Source organism: Chiloscyllium plagiosum, chromosome 7 (assembly GCF_004010195.1).
Source record: "Chiloscyllium plagiosum isolate BGI_BamShark_2017 chromosome 7, ASM401019v2, whole genome shotgun sequence".
In the NCBI taxonomy this organism is placed as follows: Eukaryota; Metazoa; Chordata; class Chondrichthyes; order Orectolobiformes; family Hemiscylliidae; genus Chiloscyllium; species Chiloscyllium plagiosum.
Window position 1 is genome coordinate 55,593,681 of NC_057716.1, and position 8,266 is coordinate 55,601,946.

The 8,266-nt window shown below is 38.9% G+C and overlaps 1 pseudogene; it reads right to left on the reverse strand.

Moving 5' to 3' along the window:
• Positions 1 to 5,360: 5,360 nt before the first annotated feature.
• LOC122552072 lies at positions 5,361 to 5,460 on the reverse strand (annotated as a pseudogene).
• Positions 5,461 to 8,266: the final 2,806 nt, after the last annotated feature.

Consider the following 8,266-nt stretch of genomic DNA (forward strand, 5'->3'; position numbering starts at 1 on the left):
CCTTGCTTCGCAGAGAATCCTAGGATAAATGCCATCAGGCCCAGGGGACTTATCTATTTTCACCTTTTCCAGGATTTCCAATACCTCTTCTCTACATACCTCAAAGCCAAGCATTCTACTTATTTGTGACTCAGTATTCGCATCGACGACAATGCCCTGTTCCTGAGTAAATACTGAAGTAAAGTATTCATTCAGTGTCTCCCCAATCTCTTCCGCCTCTACACGCAACTTCCCACTACTATCCTTGACTGGACCTATTCCTACCCTAGTCATTCTTTTATTCCTAACATACCTATAGAAAGCCTTAGGGTTTTCCCTAATCCTACCGACTAAGGACCTTTCATGTCCCCTCCTTGCTGCTCTTAGCTCTCTCTTCAGGTCCTTCCTGGCTACCCTATAACTCTCAATCGCCCCAATTGAACCTTCACGTCTCATCTTGAGATAGGCCGCCCTCTTCCATTTAACAAGGGATTCCAATTCCTTATTAAACCACGACTCCCTCGCACGACCCTTTCCTCCCTGCCTGACAGGTACATAATTATCAAGGACACTCAATAGTTGCTCCTTGAACAAGCTCCACATATCATTTACACTCTTGCCTTGGAGTCTACTTTTCCAAGCCACACATCCTAAGTCATGCCTCACCGCATCATGTTTGAAACAGTCGGGCTTTTCCAACAATTGGCAATGGTTTCATGTCACCGTTAGATTCTTAACTCCAGATTTTGTTGTTTATTGAATTTAAATTCCACTATCTGTCATGACAAGATTTGAACCTGAGATCTCAGTACATTACTTGGGTCTCTGGATTAACAGTGCAGCAATAATGCCATTGCACCATCACCTCCCCAACAGCTACTAGCAATCATAGAATGAACTTTTGTTCCAAAGTAGCGTCATTTGATTGCAAAACGTTTGCCCTATTTCTCTCTCCACATATGCTGCATACTGATTTTCCACATCACTTTCCACTTTATGTTCCAGATTTCCAGCATTGACAGTACTTTATAGTTATGAACTTTTCTCAATATTGTTTCATCCAGATTGGAGCTGGCTAAATATAACAGCTTGCTGTTTAACATCCACTGTTCCATCAAAGAGACCATTGAGTTTTTCTGTTCAGAAAACTAACTATATTTCATTCTTTCTTGCTCGAGATCAGCAGGGAGAGTGAGTATGCACCTTCGCAAAGAGCTTAGATCTTGTCATGGTTAGGGGAGTATTGGAAGCATTTTGAAGCCCATTGCTTTATGGATGCCATGTGTCAACTGTGGTAGAACTGACTGGGAGAGGTTGATGTAGTTTCTTGATTAAACAGCACTGCTGGCGTGATATGCCTGAGTGCTGTCTTATATGTTAACTTGTACAACATGTGACACAAAGATCTTTTGAAGGAGATGTCTTGAAGTTTATGAATAATACTACTATTTGCATTGCTATAATTTCACAGGCTCATTCATAATCTGTTTCTTTTTCTCACTGATGTTCCTGTACATTAAGTATACACAACTGACTGACTGAACACCCAATACTGACTCCATTGCACTGACCATGTGACTGAAGATGAGATGGGCACATTCATAAGGGAATATCACATGTCATAATATCATTTAACTGTCTTGAGGGTATATTTGGCCACCTGACCTGGAATTTTTGAATAAAGCATCATAATCCCCTTGCAAAATATCTAACTAGTAAGTGACAGTAGGTAGCAAATCATTCAAATCGATATCCTGGCAGTCGTCATGTTGTCATCATTGTGCAGCAATTCACCATGAGAGTTATAGTTGAACTACCAAGGAAAACCAAGTGTGGTTACTGCGCAACAAGGTATAGTAGTTCATGATTTTGCTGATAACCTTGGGGTACAATGCATACATTTGCATGTCATGCGTGCAAAGAAAGCCACACTGTTAAACAAATTGCAACTGAAGAGGCAATTGACATGTTGAAACAATACTTTCATTACCTGGATTATCCTGTTGGAGTTCTGCATTATGAATGAACCTGTGACATTACAGCAATGTAATTCATGGATTATTCATAGACTTTAAGACATCTACTTCAAAAGATCTTTGTATCACATGTTCAATGAGTTAACATATAGGAGAGTACTCAGTCATATCATACCAGCAATGCTACTCAACCAAGAAATGACATCAGGCCCTCCCAGTCAGCTCTACTGTAGTCAACAATTTATGCTCAGTGGCATGGTGGATAACCTTACAATGTGATAGGACAGATCTTGTCACTCTGAAGGAAACAGCAGTGAAACAGAAGAAGTGAAGAGGAAGGAAAAAGACATTCTAAGAAGACAACATAATGAGTCCCCTTCTGCCAGAGTTTACTGTGAAGTTGGCACACTGTAAAAAATTATCAATGGTTATGATTAATCATGTATCATGATCCCCACTTCTATTTCTGGGAGCATCATGGACTAGACCAGGCTGCATCCCTGAGTTCTTTGTTTACTATCATATTGCTCACTCATTCTGAGCCTACCTGGATACTCACAGCATCTTTGCCTTGCCATGCAGTTTTGCACTCTGCCCATTTCCCTCGAAGTGGAGGCTCATATAGTCCAATCTTGCCGTGAATTTAGTACACAGCTACAAAGATGGGAAATGTGTTATAATTGTCTTCAGGCCTTAATCAAGACAAGGGAGATAGCCTTGCTCAGGAGTACAATAAATGAAGGGCAATTTTCAACATCAATCCAGAGACTGCGATACAGCCAGTTAGAAGCTCTGGGCAACTTGAGTAAGGAACTTTTCTGCATAAGGCATGAGGAGCCAAATATCAGGCAGCCCACCATCCATCTTGAAATATTCTATCAATACGAGGGGGCTACTTTCCTCTTGGACCTAGCAAGAGGTGGGTGCTAAGAGCAATGGAAGCAAGTGGCACAATTGTTACTTTTGGTGCAAGTGGGGAGTCATTTTGGGTGACTGATTAGAAACACAGAGACCATGTAAGGTTAAAGCTGTTGAATGTTGAGGTGGCGACAGTGAGTGAGGGAAGATGTTGCAAGCAATAGCGAGAGTTGTAGAGCTTGAGCCTTTGTGTCTTAGTTTTGACATTCTGAAAAATTTCACAGGTCTACTTTTGTTCCTGCTAAACGGTTATTACATAAACCTGTACCTCTTCATAAAGAAATTAGTCTGTGAGCAATTTTGTTTTTTTTTAACCTTCGACTCTCTGGCCTTTGCTATTGGCCACAAGCATATCTCTTGCTTTCCTTTCCCCTACTGGTGTGTTGTTGAAAAACATTTTCATGTCACCAGTAGGGGATTTATGACATGCATAAAAGGGCTAATTAACTAGCAACCCAGTATTATGGGCTTTCTGGAGGTAAATGTAAGCTTAAGAGAATTTTTAATAGCCAGTGGAAGAACCATTTTGTCAGTAACACAATACCTTTCAGCATGTTATCATTTTTTCATCTCCACAAATTACTGCAATTTGCTAAAAGCTGCCAGAAAGCATAGTGCAAAGACCTTGCCAGGGATTTGAAAATAGACACTTGTGAGTGCATAGGTACTTGTGTTCACAGCATTAATGGGCTATTTCTGTTGAAGATAGTCTGCTAAATTCACTATGAAAACATTCTGTGATCTCTTAATTCGGTACTTGCTGTTTAAACCTGGAAATATTGGTCGATCTTGCAATGAATTTGACAAATTTACAATGAATAGAAAACCAAAAGAATGAAGTCACAGATGGTCAAAGTTTAAATATCTCAGATGAAAACCTATGTTGCTGGAAGAAATCAAATCTTCAGGTATTAATCGCTGGGAGATATCAAAGTCATTCCAAAGAAATTAGATAAGTAAACAAAGATTTCTTCAAGTTTGCATAGTAACTCATTCACAAACATATAATTGATGGCACTTGCTAAAACCAAAGAATTAAATTTGAAATGGCCCTGACAAGAAACTTAATATGACATTATCATATGAATAAGTCCACTCATTTGCCTTTCCTTTTAGAAAAATAATTTATGCATCAGATCTTAATATTCTGAAAGCAAAATTAAACAGTCACAAGGGGACAGATACAAGAATACAGAAACACTGTTAGAGCACCTCAGCTTCCAACGCAGCAGACAAATTGCCCATTTATGCTCCTAGGAGCCATAAAGTCATAATATACAATTGATTTGTGGTAGGTAGTGTTGAAGATTGAAATATTGCTATCATAAAATGCTATATTATTAGCGTGATTCTATTGTTATCCAATTGTGATCATCAGAAATTGCAGCTAAAGAAAATGTTAATTAGAGTGGTGTTCCATTGTTTCCTGAGTCTCCTCCCCAAGCATGAGAAAAGCAGGTCCAGAAATTCTCCCTTGTTTCTTCTTTTTTAATTAATTCATGGAATGTGGGCAGTGCTGGCTGGTTCAACATTTATTGCGTAGCCCTAGTCGTCCTTGAGTAGGTTCGGTGAACTGCCATTTTGAATTGCTGAAGCCTACTTGTTGTAGGTAGACACACAATGTCATGAGGAAAGGATTATCAGGATTTTGACAAATCAACAGTGAAGAAATGGCAATATATTTCCAAGTAAGGATGGTGAATGGTTTGGAAGAAAACTTGCAGTTGATTGTGTTCCACTGTATCTGCTGCCTTTGTCCTTCTAGATGGTAACAGTTGTAGGTTTTGAGGGTTCTGTCTAAAGAACTTGCATGAATTTCTATGATTTCTTTTAGATGGTGCATGTTGCTGCTGCTGAGTGCCATTAATGGAGGGACTGTATGTTTGTTGGTACCAATTACAGTACTGCTTTGTCCAGGATGACAATAAGTATATGGAGTGTTATTGGAGTTGCAGGCAAATGAGGCGTATTCCATCACACTCCTAACTTGTGCCTTATAGATGGTGGCTTTATCAGGTGAGTTACACACTGCAGGATTCTTAGCTTTTTACCTGCTCTTGCAAACATAATACTGGTATGGCTCTTGTTCCTAGGCCCTTTTCTTGTCATATTCCATCCTTATGTATGTCTTTCACTTTCCATGCCACTATTTGTGCCACTATGTACTACAATTGTGATAATGTTGGTATTTTTCTCTATATTGCATGATATTTGCATATAAGCTGCTTTCTTGCCTTTTTATATTTGTATTACTTTTTATTAAAATGGAAAAAAGAATAATGCAGTTATGAAGTAGAAAGAAGCTAAAAAAGGAAAAGAAACATTTTAATGACTGCAGGAAACATCCACAATATATGCATGTATTACCAGTGAAAAACTATTTTCAAATCAACTGTTCAGGGAATTACACACACCTGGAATAGGTGGGACTTGAACCCTTGCCTCCTGGATGAAACAAGGGATTTTACCACTGCACTACAAGAGGCCTTAAATATGGAACACTTCACGAATTTGCATCACCCTTGTGCAGGGGCCATGCTCATCTCTGATTTGTTCCAATTTTAGTGTATGCGCTGTTGAAGCAACCAGTGAATAACTAACAATTCACTGATATTTCAGACATCAGTACCCAGCACAGAATGTGGGCTGAATGAATAATGCTGAAAATAAACAACGGCCACTAAATAATCTTTTCTTAACCTTTGTCCTATTTAATTTAAAAAAAAACAAAGGATTTTTTTGTAGCTTCATTGACTCAAATTACTTGAGCAGAGACATCACTGATAAGTGCATAAATAACAATATCACAAAGTTACCAACTCCAGAGAATCCTTTCAGGAAACGAAAAGACCAAACATAACATGCTGGTTTGGAATTGGTATCTGGCAGCTTTATCTAATACTACAGTGGTAATGTAAAAGATGTTATTCTTGATGAGAAATTTTGGAAATTCAAATAGAAACATGGCTGCAGATCATAATGAAGGCTTTTTAGGCAGAATATCTTATATCGACTCCTAAATCAGTACTAAACAGCTGTGTGAGTAATGTAAACAAAGAAATGAAAAATTAAGGCCATGCATCAGTACAGTGTGGGTGAAACTATTGTTAATATAATGTAATCACAAACAATTTGCTGTTTCTAAAGACAGCCTTGTGCTTTTGTTCATAGGTTTTATTGAATTCCATTTAAAACGAATTGCTCCAAAGTATCAAAAGAAGTAGTAGCCAAAGACCAAAATTTCTTGCAATAGCGTAAAAATGTTTTAGACCAGGTAAGAAGAAGTTTAGCTTCTTGCACGTGTTGTAGAACGAGTTCTGTTCGTTCACTGTGTTGTGGGTTTTTGCCTCCGGCAGGATATTTGTACTGGATGAAATAATACTTGCGTTAACTCCTGTAACGTTACAACCAGACATGTGTAACGTAGTTTTGAAAGGTTTAACAGATGTTTATTATAGAACCTATATATCAAGCCAGCCAAGATTAACATGGACGACTCTACTTCTCAACCTCTCCTTGCCCAATATATTGATTTTCACATTAAACCACCACCAGTTATCTCTCTCTCCAATGAGACAACAGCTGTATTGTCTGGTAAGACTATGGCATCTTTACACTTTATATCACGTATGTCTACCAACAGTTCCTCTAATTTTGTTTCAGTGCAGTGCACAGACCTCTAAGGTGGGTACATGGCAGTGACTTCCGAAACAGGAAATCAGTATGTTGACATGTCAATTGGCATGTATGGAATCTTGGCAGAACCTCAGAATGGCCACACAAATTAGAGAAAGCATTGAAATCTACATATAAAATCATCAAAAGCATTTCAATGTCTGTTACAAACTCGGTTACAAACTGTTACATGCTTCCAGCAATATGTCATGCTTCAAATGGTTCCACTTGAGACAGAGACTGAAATATTTATACCCTCAGGTTACATGCCTTGATATTGATTTTTTGTCTTTTAAGGGCACTGGACTGGGCTGGTTCTATATTTTGGAAATCTTTGCTTTTCTCCAAATACAGAGGAACCTCAATTATCCGAAGGACATGGGCGGGAAATATTTATTTCGATTAATTGAATTTGAGATAAGTGAATGCCAGATAACATAGTTTAGACGAGTATAGGGACCTTGCAATCTTGCTAGATAATCTGAAATTCGGATAATTGAATGCTGGATATTCGAAGTTCCTCTGTATTTACATTTGGATTTCTGATGTACACTATCTGCATAGTTGTAGTATTCCTCTGAGACCTCACTGGTTGCGTATCTCTTTTGTTTTCCTCTGTTCTTGAAGAAGAAGGCCCTGTGTCTTAGAATGGTTGAGTTACTGGGTATGACTGTGTGACTTGTCTTCTGAGCATAGATTGTGCGAGGAATTGTAATCCTTTCTCCATTGCTATTGCATGAAAATGCACAAAGACAAAGCAATTGAATAATGCAAAAATCTTGATTTGTTGCTTGACATTTAATGACAATTGATCTGATAATATGCACCATACATTCTGCTAGACCATTTAACTGTGGATAGTGGAGTGATGATGTTGTATGGTTCATTCCCCACTTAATATACATTTCTTGAAATGGTTTTCCAGGAAAGTATTGTCCATTGTTCGACATTATCAGTTCTGGAATGTGGAATCAACTGAAAAAAGCAGTTACCATTTCAGTGATGCTTGCACTTGTTGTGCTATGCCATCTAACAATGGAAAATTTGGAGACGTAATCCATTATAATAATGTAATCTTCACCATAGAGTCATAGAGATGTACAGCATGAAAACAGATCCTTTGGTCCAACCCATCCACGCCGACCAGATATCCCAACCCAATCTAGTCCCACCTGCCAGCACCCAGCCCACATCCCTCCAATCCCTTCCTATTCATATACACATCCAAATGCCTCTTAACTGTTGCAATTGTACCAGCCTCCACCACATCCTCTGGCAGCTCGTTCCATACACGTACCACCTTCTGCTTACAAACGTTGCCCCATAGGTCTCTTTTATATCTTTCCCCTCTCACCCTAAACCTATGCCCTCTAGTTCTGGACCACAGGGAAAAGACTTTGTCTATTTATCCTATCCATGCCCCTCATAATTTTGTAAATCTCTATAAGGTCACCCCTCAGCCTCCGACACTCCAGGGAAAACAGCCCCAGCCTGTTTAGTCTCTCCCTGTAGCTCAGATCCTCCAATCCTGGCAACATCCTTGTAAATCTTTTCTGAACCCTTTCAAGTTTCACAACATCTTTCCGATAGGAAGGAGACCAGAATTGCATGCAATATTCCAACAGTGGCCGAGCCAATGTCCTGTACAGCCGAAACATGACCTCCCAACTCCTGTACTCAATACTCTGACCAATAAAGGAAAGCATATGAACATTCAA